At 38.1% G+C, this 20,253-nt stretch overlaps 1 protein-coding gene across 3 annotated transcripts in view; it reads right to left on the bottom strand.

Annotated features, from left to right (window-relative positions):
* LOC101269532 (histone-arginine methyltransferase CARM1-like) overlaps window positions 1–20,253 on the bottom strand; it is a 272,045-nt gene that overhangs the window by 171,038 nt on the left and 80,754 nt on the right. The window lies entirely within an intron of this gene.

Raw genomic sequence — 20,253 nt, 5'->3', positions numbered from 1 at the left:
TCGTTCCATTCCCTATAACCCTTTATTCCCCAAATCATTTTGTATCTCTTGACACCATCCTAGGAGAGATCAGGTCATGGTTTTCTGGGTGATTCCTGAGCACCTACTATGTGCCCAAGACATCACAACAAATCTTCACTCTATGTATCATCACTGCCAGTGTTCCTACGTGAATACTAGGAAAAGAGTTTAGGTCCAATATGCTAATAAGTGGCAGAACTGGAATTCAAACCCAGGTATTCGACTCCAACGCACGTTCTTCCTACCACAATGTGCAAGCAGGATAAAGAGGGAGATTCATTCTGCAAGCAGAACCCGTGGTAAGTGGCTGTGGTCTCATTAGATTCACCTATAGATAATTGGGAACTAACTCTCAATTCCTCTCTTTACAGGTTAGACAGGGCCTTCACCTTGGGCAGCTGTAGTATGGTAGAAAGAGCAATGAAACTTGCAGTTTTGCTTTCATCTTTGATGTTTACTAACATTGGAACTTCAATCACCCGATCATTTTGAGCCACATTTCTTCATTATGTAAAATAAAAATACTGATGCTTATTTTACAGGCTTTTTGTGAAGACTGAATACTAAAGATGAAATAATTTCTAAAATCCTATTAAAACAATAAAGGACTATTACTATTCCTCTCATTATAAAGTAGATCTTAGTTTCTATTCTTAATGTTCTCCTTTCTCCCTTACAAAATTAAATAGAATAGTTGTGTTAACTTAAAAACATAATTATATATATATATAAAATTCTACTGTTACACATGAGCATATGCACATTCAAAACAGACACACAGAGTTAAAATGACCAAATATTTTCATCCATTACTTCACTCACAAGTGAGTATCTCCTGATGGAAGCATTCACAAATATTTTTCACAAAACATCTTGGCTGGTTAAATACTGCAGATGTTTTGAAAACCTTTTCCTGGCATAAAACATGATTACAGGTTTAGATATTACAGCTCAGTCAGTGCCTCAAAGGCATAAGTGTCTCCTTGCAGGGAGGTAGCCATGAATGTAGATACAGAAGAGGAGTTTGGGGTCTTTTAAACAATATGTTTTTTTTGAAATCAAAAGAAATATTTTCTTCAAGAAAGCAGGATTCCTAGCATTTACCAATTATTTCCTTTATGGTTTAGAAGTAGAATAAGAGAGAAGGAAGAAGGAATGAGGATTCTAGGCTTCTACAGTCCCTTGTACATACATGACTATTACAGTCTGTAAGCTCTTTGTGGGCAGGGGAAATTTTACCTTATTTTTGGAATCAGTATCTTTTTTCCTCTGAATCAAAACCTAGCCCAGTACCTGGTATTTAATATTTGCTGAATCAGTGAAAGCATTTCTCCATGTATTGACTGCATACCACCACAGAACAGGTAAAAGCCTTTATATTTTACCTGGTTCAATTCTCCATAACCAGACAGGCTCATAAAGTTTTGTTTTATTATTGTTTGTTTTGTTGAATAGCTCCTTTTCCTACTTTTATAAATTGTAAAATGCCTGTCCATGTATCCTCCTTTCTTCATCCTCTTCTTACCCTCTGTTTAAATATGGGTGGAGAATGTCTTTTTAAGTATACAACAAAATCCAGAAAGTACTGGTAATTACTCAAAAATTTAAAACCTACACATGGCAAAATTTTTCAAATACTTTAAGCCAATTTAAAAAGCAATGATAAACTAGGAAAAATATTTTCAACACACTTAACAAAGACTTAATATCCTCAATATACAATCAGCTGTAAAAAATAAGAAGCAATCAACCTACTGAAAATTTAGTAAGAAGGATTAATAGACAACTGGCACCTAGAAAAATGCTGATAACAAAAAAAAATGTGAAAAAATAATGAATCTCAGAAATAATCAAAGAAATATATGATAAAACAATGAGATCAAGCTTTTTATGTCTTACTGTTAAGTTTTTAAAAATATAAAATGACAGTATCAAATGCTGGAGAGGGTGTGAGAACACAGTGAATGGTAGTTATTCACAATGTAAATTTCTATGCTCCTGGAATACAGTCTGCCCATATGCTTCAAAATTTAAAGCCTATGTACTCTTTGTTAGATATTCCACTCATAATAAAATTTTTTCTACGATGTACTTTATCAAGTGTGAATAAACGTATATTCAAGGACATGCATCTTAGAGCTGTTTATTTAGCTATCAGATGTAAAGAGGCCCAGAGCCCATCACTTACATGGCTGCTTAAATCAGGCAGCTCCAAGTTAAGGCTGCCGAGCAGCATGTGCAATATTACTGTGGCAATTTAACGCTGTGTTTGCCTTTGGAGAAAGCTGTTTTGAAAGATATACATCAAAATGCCATCAGTGGTTTCCTCTGAACGGAGAGATGTGGGAACATCTTTATTTTTCCCCTCATAAAGTTCCCCTCATAAACTACTGACCCTGCGCTCTAGAGCCCGCAAGCCACAACTACTGAGCCCACGTACCGCAACTACTGAAGCCACGCACGTAGACTCCATGCTCCTCAACAAGAGAAGCCACCACAATGAGAAGCCCACGGACCACAACGAAAAGTGGCCCCTGCTCACTGCAACTAGAGAAAGCCCATACGCAGCAACAAAGACCCAACCCAAAAATAAATAAAAATTAAAAGTAAAAATTAAAAAAATCATTCATGGAAATGAATGTTTTATCATGTGTTTTATTTGCTAATCTTGTATCTTCTTGTGTTGATTTCCTTTCTTGTCCTTTTACCATGTTAGTACAGAAAACAAACATTCTAAATGATTTCTGTCGACAAATATGGTCAAGATTAAATTGCAGCTATTCTAGGGGAGAGTGTATTAACCGAGAATTGTGTCTTTTTAGAGAATTTATATTAGAAAAATGAAGACATACGATAAAAAATTGTTTGAGGGATACATATAAATCCAAGACCAGGAGATACCATTACATTGGTGAAAAGTAAGGATGCTGTGGAGATCATTTCCACTGTACACTTAAGTAAGGTACAAGGCATCTATATTTCTATCAAGTTGTTATTACTTGTAATAATAACAACATTTGCAGAGCACTCTGACTCCCTTTACGAACATCTCATTTCATCTTTTCAGTGATATGGAAGGCTGGCTGCTTCTGTCTATTCACTATCATTCTGCTTTTGAACTTTGCTTTCATTGACGACCCTCTTTGCTACTTTTTCGAAGGGCAAAGCCTGATCTCTTGGTAGCAGCAGAGTAACAAGCAGAGTAAATTCATGTGCACAAAATTTATCGAACTTTAGAAAAGCCCAGAGCCTTGCTGTTTCCTACTTGAGGAAAAGCCACTTGTTCTACCAGAGGACTCTCAAAGAAAATCCATAATGATAGTGAATCCAGATGCCTTACTCTATCCTCCACCTCAGCCCATCTGACAAAACTTCCAAAGGCACACAAAGAAATCCAGGATCCAACCATTTTACGAGTGCATACAAGTAAACATGGAAAGTGCATACAAGTAAACATGGAACGTGGCACCAGGTAAAGTCAAGAGAATTGTCCTTGTCTCTCTTAACCAGTATTTCTCTACTTTTCCACATATATACCTCCCTCTCCTTTCAGCCTATGCAAATGCAAAATCCAATCTCCACAGGAAAGCTACAACACTAGTAGATTAAGAATATTAGATATCAGACATGATCTAGAACAGATATTCTAAAATATATTTTTATACATAAATTCCTGGACCAAAGAGTACTCATGACCTAATAATATGTCATTATGCCAGTTCTTTGCTAAGTAAGCCTTTTAATATTTTGCTATCAAGAACTAGGAAGTTAGTCTATCTAAGGAATGTTTCCTAGACACATAACTAAAAAAAGGACTGTACAGGCAGCACCTATAAAGATGGAATAAAGTATACAGACAAGTAAGCAATTATTTTCAACAAATTTAACTACGGAAGATGAGTGTAAAGAAAAAAGGGCAGAATTATGGAACTCTAAGAAATCTAATATTAAAATTAGACATCAACATTGAATAACACAGTTTCTTAGGGGATGTGACACAGTAGTAATAAATGATATATTCATAGCTTTTTCCTCTCTTCTACCTGGTAAGGAGAATTTTGTATCTGAAAGATTAGATTCTAGTTTTTTGCTTGCTGGAGTAATGATTGTGAAGAAAAACTGAAAATGGATCGATTGATTCAGGTTGAAAGAGACTAAAAGTTAACAGGGGAAAAGAAATGAAGAGAATGGGAAGATTAGGAGAAGGAAGAAAGGGATCCGGAGGTGGTTCTAGAGTTGAGGACTGTGGTAGCTGTCATACGTGACAGACAGAGAGAGAAAACGGGCTTTTAAGACATCAGTCTCAGAATAACAATAATGAATACTATCACTACCAACTATGATTACTGAAAGAGATGTCTAATTGTTTTATTGTTGTTTTGGTTTGGCACTGGTTTGGTTTTGTAAATGTGCACCCTTCCTCTACATTTTGTTTTATATTTATGCTAAGTCTGCACTGTCAACTCATACACCCATTATCCAGTAGGAGTGTTCCCTTTCAGCCTTCATTTAATAACTACTTAATACTCCACACTAGTCCTGTGTGGATGCCTCTCTAGTCTTTTTGGTTGTCCAAAGTCATTCTCTAGTGGAACCTTAGGAAGGGCTCGCTGAAACAAATTCTTTAGTAGATTCCTTAGGAAGGGCCATGGGAATGACATTCTCTGAATTCTTACATGTAAATCACTGTCTATGTCTTTTATATTTTTGAGGGTCAGTTTTTCTGGATATAAAATCACATTTTCTTTCTCTGAAGATCTTTAATGTTACTCCATTTTCTTCCATCATATAGCATTACTGTCAAAAGTCTAATGATAAACTGATTTTCTTTCTCGTAACAGATAATATGCTAATGTTGTCTGGATTCCTAAGGATTTTTTTCTCTTTCTTTATAAGGTCAGTAATTTTTACTAGAAAGTGCTTTATGCTGGGCATTCTAGGCCAATATAATATTTTCAGGTATGAAGTTTATTCTTTCGGTACATGTTTTCAATTATTTCATCAATATTTTCTCAATTGTAATTTTAGTATTTGTTTCTTTGTTCTGATATCTTCTTCAGAGACTCTTATGTATATGTTGCATCTTCTTTGCTTATGTTTACAATTTTCTTTTGAATTCTTCTTATGTGTTTTTATATTCCCTCTTACATTTAAAAAAATTTCCATTTTTCTCCTTTATTTGATGTAGTTTTTGTTGCTTCTATTGAGTCTTCATTTCTAAAATCATTATTTTATTTTTGGAAAGACTGGTCCAAGATGGCAGAGTAGAAGGATGTGTGCTCACTCCCTCTTGCAAGAGCAACGAAATCACAACTAACTCCTAAACAATCATCGACAGGAAGACAGTGGAACTCACCAAATATGATACCCCACATCCAAAGACAAAGGAAAAGCTGCAATGAGACAGTAGGAGGGGCACAATCACAATAAAATCGAATCCCATAACAGCTGGGTGGGTGACTCACAAACTGGAGAACAATTATACGACAGAAGTCCACTCACTGGAGTGAAGGCTCTGAGCCCCACATCAGGCTTCCCAACCTGGGGGTCCAGCAACAGGAGGAGGAATTCCCAGAGAATCAGAATTTGAAGGCAAGAGGGATTTGACTGCAGGACTTCGACAGGACTGGGGGAAACAGAGACTCCACTCTTGGAGGGCACACACAAAGTAGTGTGCGCATCAGGACCCAGGGGAAGGAGCAGTGACCCCAGGGGCGACTGAACCAGACCTACCTGCTAGTGCTGAAGGGTCTCCTGCAGAGGCAGGGGATGGCTGTGGCTCACCGCGGGGACAGGGACACTGGCAGTAGAGGTTCTGGGAGGTGCTCCTTGGGCATGAGCCCTCCCAGAGTACATGATTAGCCCCACCAAAGAGCCTGTAGCCTCCTGTGCTGGGTCACCTCAGGCCAAACAACCAACAAGGAGGGAACTCAGCCCCACCCATCAGCAGACAAGCAGATTAAAGTTTTACTGAGCTCTGCCCACCAGAGCAACACCCAGCTCTACCCACCACCAGTCCCTCCCATCAGAAAGCTTGCACAGATAGCCTCATCCACCAGAGAGCAGACAGCAGAAGCAAGAAGAACTACAATTCTGCAGCCTGGGAAATGAAAACCACATTCACAGAAAGACAAAATGAAAAGGCAGACGGCTATGTACCAGATGAAGGAACAAGATAAAACCCCAGAAAAACAACTAAATGAAGTGGAGATAGGCAACCTTCCAGAAAAAGAATTCACAATAATGATAGTGAAGATGATCCAGGACCTCGGAAAAAGAATGGAAGCAAAGATGGAGAAGACGCAAGAAATGTTTACCAAAGACCTAGAAGAATTAAAGAACAAAGACCAAGAAGAATTAAAGAACAAACAAACAGAGATGAACAATACAATAACTGAAATGAAAAATACACTAGAAGGAATCAATAGTAGAATAACTGAGGCAGAAGAATGGAAAAGTGACCTGGAAGACAGAATGATGGAATTCACTGCCGTGGAACAGAATAAAGTAAAAAGAATAAAAAGAAATGAGGACAGCCTAAGAAACCTCTGGGACAACATTAAATGCAACAACATTCACATTATAGGGATCCCAGAAGGAGAAGAGAGAGAGAAAGGACCCGAGAAAATATTTGAAGAGATTATAGTCAGAGACTTCCCTAACATGGGAAAGGAAAATAGCCACCCAAGTCCAGGAAGCACAGAGAGTCCCAGGCAGGATGAACCCAAGGAGAAACACACTGAGACACATAGTAATAAAATTGACAAAAATGAAAGACAAAGAAAAATTATTAAAAGCAGCAAAGGGAAAATGACAAATAACATACAAGGGAACTCCCATAAGGTTAACAGCTGACTCCTCAGCAGAAACTCTACAAGCCAGAAAGGGAGTGGCACAATATATTTAAAGTGATTAAAGGGAAGAACCTACAACCAAGATTACTCTACCCAGCAAGGATCTCATTCAGATTGCACGGAGAAATCGAAAGCTTTACAGACAAGCAAAAGCTAAGAGAATTCAGCACCATCAAACCATCTTTCCAACAAATGCTAAAGGAACTTCTCTAGGCAGGAAACACAAGAGAAGGAAAAGACCTACAAAAATAAACCCAAAACAATTAACAAAATGGAAATAGGAACATACATATCGATAATTACCTTAACTGTAAATGGATTAAATGCCCCATCCAAAAGACACAGACTGGCTGAATGGATACAAAAACAAGACCCGTACATACGTTGTCTACAAGAGACCCACGTCAGACCTAGGGACACATACAGACTGAAAGTGCAGGGATGGAAAAAGATATTCCATGCAAATGGAAATCAAAAGAAAGCTGGAGTAGCAATACTCATATCAGACAAAATAAACTAAAATAAAGAATGTTACAAGAGACAAGGAAGGACACTACATAATGATCAAGGGATCAATCCAAGAAGATATAACAATTATAAATATATATGCAACCAACTTAGGAGCACCTCAATACATAAGGCAAATGCTAACAACTATAAAAGAGGAAATCGATGGTAACCTTCCAAGGCTGAACCAGGAAGAAATAGAAAATATGAATAGAACAATCACAAGTAATGAAATTGAAACTGTGATTAAAAATCTTCCAACAAACAAAAACTCAGGACCAGATGACTTCACAGGTGAATTCTATCAAACGTTTAGAGAAGAGCTAACACCCATCCTTCTCAAACTCTTCCAAAAAAACTGCAGAGGAAGGAACACTCCCACACTCATTCTAAGAGGCCACCATCACCCTGATACCAAAACCAGACAAAGATACTATATAAAAAAGAATATTACTGACCAATATCACTGATGAATTTACGTGCAAAAATCCCCAACAGGGCTTCCCTAGTGGCGCAGTGGTTGAGAGTCCGCCTGCCGATGCAGGGGACACAGGTTCATGCCCCGGTCCGGGAAGATCCCACATGCCGCGGAGAGGCTAGGCCCGTGAGCCATGGCCACTGAGCCTGCGCGTCCGGAGCCTGTGCTCCGCAACGGGAGAGGCCGCAACAGTGAGAGGCCCGCGTACCGCAAAAAAAAAAAAAAAAATCCCCAACAAAATACTAGCAACAGAATCCAACAACACATTAAAAGGATCATACACCATGATCAAGTGGGATTTATCCCAAGGATGCAAGGGTTCTTCAATATACGTAGATCAATCAATGTGATACACCATATTTACAAACTGAAGAAGAAAAACCATATGATCATCTCAATAGATGCAGAAAAAGCTTTTGACAAATTTCAACACCCATTTATGATAAAAACTCTCCAGAAAGTGGGCATAGAGGGAATCTACCTCAACTTAATAAAGGCCATATATGACAAACCCACAGCAAACATCATTCTCAATGGTAAAAAACTGAAAGCATTTCCTCTAAGGTCAGGAAAAAGACAAGGATGTCCACCCTCGCCACTCTTATTCAACATAGTTTTGGAAGTCCTAGCCATGGCATGACTAGTAGCATGTCACTGTTTGCAGATGACATGGTACTATACATAGATAATCCTGAAGATGCCACCAGAAAACTACTAGAGCTACTCAATGAATTTGGTAAAGTTGCAGGATACAAGATCAATGAACAGAAATCTCTTGCATTCCTATACACTAACAACAAAAGATCAGAAAGAGAAATTAAGGAAACAATCCCATTCTCCACTGCCACAAAAAGAATAAAATACCTAGGAATAAACCTACTTAAGGAGGTAAAAGACCTGTACTCAGAAAATTCTAAGACACTGATGAAAGAAATCAAGGATGACACAGATGGAGCAATATACCATGTTCTTGGATTGGAAGACTCAATACTTTGAAAATAACTATACTACCCAAAGCAATCTACAGATTCAATGTAATCCCTATCAAATTACCAATGGCATTTTTTATAGAACTAGAACAAAAAATCTTAAAATTTGTATGGAGAGACAAAAGACTCCAAATAGCCAAATCAATCTTGAGGGAAAATACTGGATCTGGAGAAATCAGACTCCCTGACTTCAGACTATACTACAAAGCTACAGTAATCAAAACAACATGGCACTGGCACAACAACAGACATATAGATCAATGGAACACGACAGAAAGCCCAGAGATAAAACCCACACACCTATGGTCAACTAATCTATGACAAAGGAGGCAAGTATATACAATGGAAAAAAGACAGTCTCTTCAGTAAGTGGTGCTCGGAAAATTGGACAGCTACATGTAAAAGAATGAAATTAGAACACTTCCTAACACCATACACAAAAATAAACTCAAGGGCTTCCCTGGTGGCGCAGTGGTTGAGAGTCCGCCTGCCGATGCAGGGGACACGGGTTCTTGCCCCGGTTTGGGAAGATCCCACATGCCGCGGAGTGGCTGGGCCCGTGAGCCATGGCCGCTGAGCCTGCGCGTCATGAGCCTGTGCTCCGCAACGGGAGAGGCCACAACAGTGAGAGGCCCGTGTACCGCAAAATAAAATAAAATAAAATAAAATAAACTCAAAATGGATTAAAAACCTAAATGTAAGACTAGACACTATAAAACTCTTAGAGGAAAACATAGGAAGAACACTCTTTGACAAAAATCACAGCAAGATCTTTTTTGACCCACCTCTTAGAGTAATGGAAACAAAAATAAATAAATGGGACCTAATGAAACTTAAAGGCTTTTGCACTGCAAAGGAAAACTATAAACAAGATGAAATGACAACCCTCAGAATGGGAGAAAATATTGGCAAACGAATCAATGGACAAAGGATTAATCTCCAAAATATATAAACAGCTCATGCAGCTCAATATTAAAAAAACAACCCAATCAATAAAGGGTCAGAAGACCTAAACAGACATTTCTCCAAGGAAGACATACAGATGGCCAAGAGGCACATGAAAAGCTGCTCAACATCACTAATTATTAGAGAAATGCAAATCAAAACTACAATGAGGTATCACCACACACCAGTTAGAATGGGCATCATCAGAAAATCTACAAACAACAAATACTGGAGAGGGTGTGGAGAAAAGGGAGCCCTCTTGCGCTGTTGGTGGGAATGCAAATTGATACAGCCACTATGGAGAACAGTATGAAGGTTCCTTAGAAACTAAAAATAAAACTACCATGTGACCCATCAATCCCACTACTGGGCATATACCCAGAGAAAACCATAATTCAAAAAGACACATGCCCCCCAATGTTCACTGCAGCACTATTTACAATAGTCAGGTCATGGAAGCAACCTAAATGCCCATCGACAGATGAATGGATAAAGAAGATGTGGTACATATACACAATGGAATATTACTCGGCCATAAAAAGGAACGAAATTGAGTCATCTGTAGAGATGTGGATGGACCCAGATGGTCATACAGAGTGAAGTAAGTCAGAAAGACAAAAACAAATATCGTATGTTAACACATATATGTAGAATCTAGGAAAATGGTACAGATGAACCGGTCTGTAAGGCAGAAATAGAGACACAGATGTAGAGAATAAACATATGGACACCAAGGGGGAAAGTGGGGGGGTGGGGGGTGGGATGAATTGGGAGATTGGGATTGACATATATCCACTAGTAAAGTAGCTAATAAGAACCTGCTGTATAAAAAAATAAAATTAAATTAAAAAAATAAAATTATTTTATTTTTAATTATTTTATTTCTAATTATTTCTTGAATTCTTTCATTTCACTTCTGAGTTTTTCTAATTCTGATTTATGTTTATTATTTCATGTCCTATATAATTTTCTTAATGTCTCTTGTCTTGCAAATTAATCTTACAGATATTTTTGGAACATATCTTTATACTATGCTTTCATTGCTGGTAGGGATGTTATTATGTCCTTCACCACCTTTTTTCTTTGAGTCATTCTGTATGGGATTTGACCTCAATACTCTTCTGTTGCTCATTTTAATGTAAATATCATTTTCCTGAACTTTTGGAAGGATGGTAATTACACATATAGTTTTATAGGAAGCTACTAAATTCTTTTCCACAGTGACTGTGATATTAAACATTCATATGAGCAATGGGCCAATAATCCAGTCTCTCTACATACTCAACAATGTATGGTGTTGTGCTGTCACTATTTTTTCCTTTAGACATTCTTAAAGTTGTGTAGTGATACTCACTGTGGGTTTAATTTGCACTTCCCTAATGGCTAATGATGCTGACCATCTTTTCATATGCTTATTTACCATCTGAATATCCTCTTCAGTGAATGTCTGTTTATATCATTTACCCGTTTTCAAAATGGATTGATTTTGTTTTCTTTTGGTTACTATTGAGTTTTGAGAGTTCTTCACATACTGTGGATACAGTCCTTTATCAGATAGGTGATGTGCAAATATTTTCACCCATTTTGTAGTTTGTCTTTTAATCCTCTTAATAGGCTTTTTCACAGAGCAAATTTCTAGTTTTGATAAAGTTCGATTTATCAATTTGTCCTTTTATTGATCATCTTTTGGTGTCAAACCTAAGAACTCTCTGCCTGAGTCCCTTGACCTTGCTAGTTCTATGGTTCCACTACATCTTAACTGGACAACTGTGACAGTCTCTCCACTCTCATCTGCTCTGGCAAATGAAAATGAGTTCGCACTACTCCAAGCTGCCAGATTACTATTAATGAAGCACAAGTGCAGTCACTACACTTCTCTGCTCCAACCTTCAAAGATTTCCCCACTGAATATTAAAGAACAGACTCTCCTGCCTGGAGCTGTAAATCCACAGGTATCTTTCCTGTTTCTGCCCAACAGATCCACAACCCCCTAATAACATACCGTACTCCAGCCAGACTAATTACCAGCTGCTGTACAAGAAGCGCTTATGATTATGGTGATGGTAGAAATGTGAACTGGAAGAGCGGAACTTCTAAAGTGATACAGAAAATCAATCCTGCCACCGAAAACACTGCCTAATTTACCAATGTCCATTTTAAACACCACCACCGCCATGGCACCTTTCCTGATTGTTCCCAACTGGCATATGTTATCTCCCTCACTTTACTAACCCAACAGCACTTTGAACCTCTGTGATAGCACTTAGCTTATTCTGCCATTTTCAGCCCAGTCTTAACCATTTTGCAATGTGTCAGACCTTCCATGGGCGGGACTGTGTCCTCTTTATCTTTGATTCCCCTGGAGGACCTGGTACATAGCTGGGACCATCAACTGTTGACTTGACTGGAACCACCATCAGGATCACTCCAGTTCAGACACGTCTGGCCCATCTGTCATATCCACTGCTGAAAACAAAGTGCAAGGACAAACTCGACTCATCTTTCTAGACTCTGAATCAGCTTAAATGTATTTTGTAACCATTCTCTCTTTTTTTCCCACATCCTTCTCTCCATACATAACCACAGCAGAAAGAACAAATAAACACTGAAACCAACTTCATAATGAAATTTCAAACACCTCTGTGTCCAATATTTTCAAATCAGAAGGAAGTAACATTTCATACTGCCTTTAATGAAAGAGTATGCCACTTCTCTAACAGCTTCTCTAGGAACCTACTGCTCCCTCAAATTTATTTGCAATGCTTGTCTGAGTAATCCTGCAGCTCCCCCTGCAATTTCTCAAGGTGTGAAAGTGACTAGGTGCCAGAGGGCCATGGTTACTAGGAATTCTAGGGAAAGGGGTACTGGATCTTGTTCTTCTTTTAATCTCAAGTTTTTCCTATCAAATACATGTCTACTGTTTCCAGAACAGCACTCAGCACATAGAATATGACTGATACATGCTTACTGAATTAAACAACTGAATCAGTACAGTTACAGAAGCCTTGGTCACTTCCTAAACCACACAAAAGCAATGAAAATGAAATCTCAGAGCATTAGAGATATCAAAGTGTCAATCAAATACTTGGTATTTTCAGTTGACAATTTTTTTCCAACTCTGGCAAATGGTTTGAAGCTTTTGGCTTATGAAATGATTTTCCAGTTATGATATAAGATCAAGAAAAAAATTCACTTCCTCATTTTTCCATTAAGAATGTAAAATTCTTAATTCTTCCTACTTTCCCTGAAGAAGCTGGTCATCTCAGATTTAAATTTAATTTCATTCTGAATGTCTCTTTAGAGTCTAAACTAAATATTGTGGCATCTACTTTCTTTCTGGGAAGAGTTTTCTCAGATCACCAACCTCCTCCTTGTGGTTTCTAGAGACTATAAACTATTCTCTTGAAGTTAACTCAATCGGGGATAATTGCTCTGGCGTGGATTCACTAGCTATAACAAGAAAAAAGCAAGAGCTTCCAATGAAAGAGTATAAAATAACAATTCTGCTGTCAAGAGCTGCTGTAGAGATTCATTTTCGGTTTTGCCCTGCAGCAGATGTGGTGGAACCAGATGTCTGCAAGCCTTGGTTTGGGGATTCAATCAAACATGCACATGCAGCTAACATTTATGAGCATCTGCTATAACCCCGTCACTGTTGATTGACACTAGGGAAGATGCAAAGATAAATAAACTGTAGCCACAGGCTTGAGAGAGCTCACAGCGCAAGGAGAAGAGGTCTGTTCTCGGCACTGCAGAGAAACAAACAACGTATTTTGCCTGGGAGATCCCTCATAGGAGACATTACACTTGACTTGAGCCTTGGAAGAAAAGAGCTTTACAAGCAGAAAGGAAAGAAGGGAGAAAGGTCATTCCAAGCAGAGGGGACAGCATATGTATTGATACATAGGCTAGTGAATGAGTATGTCATGAATGAGGACGGCAGATATGCAAGTTCCGCTTCATTTGCAGGTGGAATAATGAATGTTAATACATCAGTCTGCATAGGGCAATTGGAAAAGGGATTTTTAAAAACTTTTGATTTGCTGCAATTAATGTTGCCATTTTGACTAACACCAGTTGCTCAAAGTAACAGAAAGAGAATCGGGTGACCCACCAACTAGCCACCTTGGTTGAGCACTTTCACATCTTTCACCTCATTTGTTCCTCACTGCTGTGTCATGAGATGGGGTTCCTTATGCCCATTCTATAAACAAGAACAAGAGGCTCAGAGTTATTGGGGGATTTGCTTAAGCTGACCTCAGTCTGGACTGCTTCAAATCTATTCTCATTGCTCTTCCTTATGTAGCTCCCTTGACAAGTGAAAAGAAAGGGGAGCAGGACAGAGAAAGGCATTTCAGATTTTATACCAAGCTCTTCTTATCAAATTATTGACTCAAAAGACACGAGAGGTCATCTTACCCCACTTGCTCATTTAATAAATGAGGACTTGAAGCCCAGGTTGTAAAGTGATTTGTCCAAGACCATATAGTTAGTTAATAGCAAATCTGCGGCTAGAACTTTAACATCTTCCATTAGCCTCCTTGCAATTGGAAATCTGCAAAGTTGGAATTTCTTTAGTTGGTTACATTTGCCTTAAAACCCTTATTCAAAAAAAACCCTTAAATTATCTGTCAATTTAAACACACACACACATTCACACTCCACACAGCCTCCTGTACACACTAATGATTACCATAGGTTAGAGAAGAGACCAAAGGAGAGTCAGGCAAACCAGAAACTCTTGGCAAATGAGAAGCAGCTCTTGTTTGGAAAGCTTACTGCAGAGACACTGCATGGTGACTGGTCTTTTCTACCCAATGGAAGAGACTGCAAAAGTCTCTCTTGTATGTGCTGTAATAGCATTGCTCAGCATCACTGAATTTCTGTTGACTTTGTTGCGCTTCTACTATTACTGCCTGGAGAAATCTGGGAATGTGCTATCACCTTCCTTTTTACCTGTAGGTGGCAAGTAACCTATTAGAGGGTCAAGATTCTGGATGTTATTGTGGATGATTTGCACACTGAAAGAGAAATATAGTTGGGAAAATTAAGTCCAAGGTATCCCTTTACCAAGTAAAGGAGGAATCTCTTGTTATTTAAGCCTAGAACTACAGAGATGAAAGAACTCAAATTCCTCTGTTGCCAATCAAAGTGTGCTCCATGGACCAGCAGGCTTATCATCACCAGAAGTTTGCTAGAAATGTAGACTGTCAGGCTTACCTCAGATTCTGCATTAGAATATGTATCTTAATCAACCCTAGATTCTGCATTAGAATACGTATCTTAATGAAGACCCCAGGATGACTCATGAACAAGAAAGTTTAAGAAGGACTATTCTAACCATCCAAAAATAAGGATTGTCTATCCTATTTTTTATGTCATGCCACGTATTTCTTTTTCATATTCTTTTCTGTTCATTTATTCATATGTGCCTATATGTTTATATGTTCATTAATTCATATGTGCCTATATTCTCAGCACCTTTGCTATTTGAAAAACAGAGCTCCTAGAAGTGAATGCTAGACCTCAAAATATCATTAGAACGATTAGATATTTGACTAAGTCTCTATTCCATTCAAAAGTAATTTCTAACACCACTAAATTAAGCTTAATTCAATGACTGCTTCAATTACCCTTGAGAAATAGATAATTGAATGTTTTTGGTCTTTTGCCTGCATAAAGGTTAAAGTAGATTCCTGGTACCAAGTACAATGTGGTAAACGGGAGTTTCCCCACACCAGCAAGCAATTCTCTGGACACCAGCAGACTGTCTCTGACACTATCTACCCAGAGACAGTATCAGATTCTACTGGTTAAGGGTTCACTCTTAAAAGACTGCCCCGCCTCCAACCCAGCCCACTTCAGATGCCAGTCACAAGCCAAGGCTGTTACCTGTGCTTCTGACCAAGTGGCTACAGATCACAGGTACCCACAACCCCCTCCCTGGATTCCATTCATTTGCTAGAGCAGCTCACAGAACTGAGAAACATTTTACTTAATAGATTACCAGTTTGTTTTAAAAGGACATCAGTCAGGAACAGACGAAAGAGACGCACAGGGCAAGGTATGGAGAAAAGACACAGAGCTTCCATGCCCTCTCCAAGCACACCTCTCCCCCAGCACTCCACGTGTTCACCAAGCTCTCCAAACCCCATCCATTTGGGTTTTTATGAAGGCTACATTACACAGACACATTTCATTCAAACTCCAGCTTCCCTCCCCAAAGGTCAGGGGATGGGCCTAAAAAGTCCAGCCCTCTCACCACATGTTGGCTCCATTGGCAAGCAGCTCCCATCCCTAGGTGCATTTCAAAGGTCACCTCATTAACGAGCCCAAAGACACTTTTATCACTCTCAACACTTAGGAAATCCCAAGGGTTTTAGGAGCTCTTAGCCAGGAACTGTGGACTAACACCTAATATATATGAGAAATACATTTTGGTCATCTGAATGACCAACTCCATATTTCTTATAAATCACAGTATATCACAAAGGTAAGACAAGAAACAATCTAATTAGTCACTGAGTGAATTCAGCTCTGTTCCACCAGCTGTTAACAATAATCAATGACTTGGGAGGCATTTCCAATTTTCTTAATGGTATTAAGAAGTTTTTAAGAAGCGTATCAATGAAAAAATGTTGCCTGCCACAATAAACAAAGGATATTGCAGCCCTCGGCCACTGCAGCCACCCTCAGCGATGCACCCAGAGGTGACTCAGGATGTGAAAGCACGGGATACTGGCCCCAGATATCTGAGGTGCATATAAAAAGAATGATTTCAGTGAGCCCAGACTCTTCCATCTTCCCATACACAGAAAAGCGCTAAATTCCTTAACTTGAGATATGATTTTCTTTCATTAACAAATCTTTTGATGTTCTAACTACCTGTTCTTTGTTGCAAAAACTCCTATATATCCTGGTTCCTCCCTAACCTCTTTGGAGCAGTCCCTCAGAGCTATCCGAGAGGCTGTGTCCCAGGCTTAGGTCCTCAGTTTTGCCCAAAGAATAAAACATAATTCTCAACTTTTAGGTTGTTCATTTTTTTCAGTAGACAAGCGCAAAAGCAGTTAATGTTATGTTTTTCAAAATGGTTACTAAATAAACAGATAAACCATCTAAATTTTTTAAATGTGCAATACTTTCAATATTCCTTTACAATTAGGGAGCAACTAGGAAATGTTTTCCTAATGTCATTTAATACAGCAGATCTTGATTTGGAATTTTCCAAGAAATCCTAGGTTTGAAGAAAAGGTGACAAGATGACCAAGAGGGCTCTCACTGGCAATCAAATCATAATTTTGAAAAAAAAATCATAACTTTGCCCCACACCTTCACTTTATAAAGGAATTCTTGATTCTTTTATAAAAGGCACTAAGAGACTTGATCCAGTACAGTAGTTCCATTTTTAATGCAGTCACAGAAGGATTGCTAATGTTTAGATCAGCATGTTTCTATAGAACACAATGCAAATTTTTTAATAACTGAATTACTTTTTAACTTTACAAAGCACAAATAAGTGAGGACAGGATGGTTTATTCAACAGTTGTGTTGATACAATTGGATAAACATTTGAGGAATGAAAATAATTACATATTTACCTCTTATTTGTCCCTCACCCCCCAAAAATTAAAAATTTATTTGTAAAAAAAAGAAAAATAGGGGCTTCCCTGGTGGCACAGTGGTTAAGAAACCGCCTGCCAATGCAGGGGATGTGGGTTCGAGCCCTGGTCCAGGAAGATCCCACGTGCTGCGGAGCAACTAAGCCCGTGCACCACAAGTACTGAAGTCCGCGTGCCTAGAGTCCGTGCTCCGCAACGAGAAGCCGCCGCACTGAGCAGCCCACGCACTGCAAAGAGTAGTTCCGGCTCGCCATAACTACAGAAAGCCCGCGAGCAGCAACAAAGACCCAACACAGCCAAAAAATAAAAATAAATAAAACAAATAAATTTAAAAAGTAAATAAACTATAAAGATAACAGAAGAAAATATAGGTAAACTGCCATATAAACTTGGGCTGCAGAATATGTGTATACATTTTCTAGGCATGATACTGAGGTCAAATGCCATGGAGGAAAAAACCAAATACATTTGACCATCCATTCTTTACAAGCTCACAAGCTTAAGACAAATCACAAAATGGAAACATGTCACAATATATAACAAAAGGACAATATCTTTAAAGACCCACAAGCAGAGAAGCAACATTTTTCTCTATCAAATTCGTGAGATGTTTTTAGTGAATGTGGGTTAAAATACAGAGAAATAACACTCATACGATGTGAGTGTAAATGAGAGAACATTTGGGGAGGACAACTTGATAAGATATATCAAAAACTTTAAAAGTAATCATGCCCTCTGACCCACATTTCAGGTTGGGGAGTTTATTCTTAGAATATAATAAAGATTGTGTGGAAAGATTTAATTACAATTCATTCATTATAGTGCTACTTGTAGTTTCAAAAAATTGGAAAATTTTAAATGTCAAGCAATAGGGGATTAATTAAATAGATCAGGGTACTCCACATAAAGGAACACCATAAAATTGTCAAAAATGTCAACATGAATAGTTGTTCCTCATATATTCAAAAGAATAAAATGTTTTGTGTAACTCTAATTTTATAAGGAAAAGAATTATAGAAAAGTGTCTGGAAGCATAGGCACTGAATCTTTAAGAGCATTTTTTTCTGTGGGTAGAATTACAGGTTATCTCCTTGTCCCTGTTTTTGGGGTTTTCTTGGTTTTTCAGTAATTAATATGCATAGCTTTTTTCATAAGACAATAAAACTTATTTTTACAAAAAGATAGATAAAAATGTAGTATATATCTCAGATGCCTTAAAGTGGTAGTAATCACTTAGTATTATTACATTGAATTGAAGAGTGCTGAAAATGAATCATATGTATGTACTACACTACATACACTACATCCCTCTAGGGAATTATTAGAAGGCATTTGGCACTGAGTTCGGTAAATGCATCATAAAGAATGAGAGTATCAAGGCTGAGTGTGACTGTCTTCCCACGTTTCCCTAAAAATTCACATAGGTTTTCAAACAAATGAGTGCAAGTTCATATATTGTATGGTGTTTATGCATATCTTCCTAATTCACTATTATTTAAAAATACCATGCTGTATTTTGAGTAGTGAGTTTTCCTAACTTAACCATCTACCTTTTTTTCTTAACTCGAAATCTTTGTTTAATTTTTCTGATAAATCCAGAACGTGAAACCTGTGTCCAGATGAGACACTCAGTGTCCAGACATTCACGAAGGCCACTCTCTGAAATACTGCTAGACAAAAATTTATCTCCCCTGCTTTTTATCTTCTGCCATATTTCTAAATTAAAGTTTCCATCATTAACACTTGGAGAGGATCAGTCTTCAGACTGTAGATCTGTAACCCTTGAAATACTTTGCTAAAACATCTATATACATACATATGCTCATATTCATAAAATACGTAATATGTATTTGTGGGTTTAAAGTTGTAGTTGACAATAAAGAGTAAATAACTAATGGTAATTTGGAATATGTTTCCCATCCAATTATCAAATCATACAAATTTTTAACCTAGACCGCCTCATGTATTGTATGTTTGTACTGGGTTGGCCAAAATGTTCGTTCGGTTAGTGAATATAGTGTTCAATAAAATTCTTGGTGAAAATGAAAAATGTGTCTTTTATTCTTATGTAAAACCAAACGAACTTTTTTGCCAACCCAACAGAAGTAGATTAAGGTATGCCCTAATTTGACCATGTTCACAATTCTGTGAAAATATTTCTCATTGTAATTAGTCCTTAAATCACCCTGGGGAGGTAAATTAAGAAATAATTATACTCCATCATGGACCTAGAAATAGAGCCCCAAGTTATTATCGTTTCCCTTATATATATTTCAGTATTTTAATTGAATTTTTAAGCTGGTTTTTAGTCCTTATATAATGTTACACATAAAAATTAATAGGAATGTTTACAGGCATAAATTCAATTCTGAAAAGCAAGCATAGGCAGGCGCTATAACATTCCAGGCTTTGCTAATTAAGAAGGTAACAAAGAAGAGCAAGAAGAGTTTCTGCCCTCAGGGGCTCACACAGTCTCAACTTTAAAGTGTTGTAACATAAAGTATAACCATCAAGTGTTAAGGTGACAGTGTGCTGCAGATGAAGAGCACCTGCCCAGACTTGGAGGGGAGGGAAGGTGTTCCAAGGGACTTCCAGGAGATGATTCTAAATTGAGGCTTAAAAATGACTAGGCAGAGGCGGAGCAGCTAGGCCCGTGAGCCATGGCCGCTGAGCCTGCGCGTCCGGAGCCTGTGCTCCGCAACGGGAGAGGCCACAACGGTGGGAGGCCCGCGTACCACAAAAAAAAAAAAAAAAAAAAGACTAGGCAGAGACGCGAGAATGAAATGATCCAGGCAGAAGTAACAGCAGGTACAAAGGCACAGAGGCATAAAGAAGCGGGG

This window comes from Orcinus orca, chromosome 6 (genome assembly GCF_937001465.1).
Source record: "Orcinus orca chromosome 6, mOrcOrc1.1, whole genome shotgun sequence".
NCBI classification, from domain to species: Eukaryota; Metazoa; Chordata; class Mammalia; order Artiodactyla; family Delphinidae; genus Orcinus; species Orcinus orca.
Note: the sequence above shows the minus strand (reverse complement) of the source record. Positions and strands in the feature narration are given on the sequence as shown.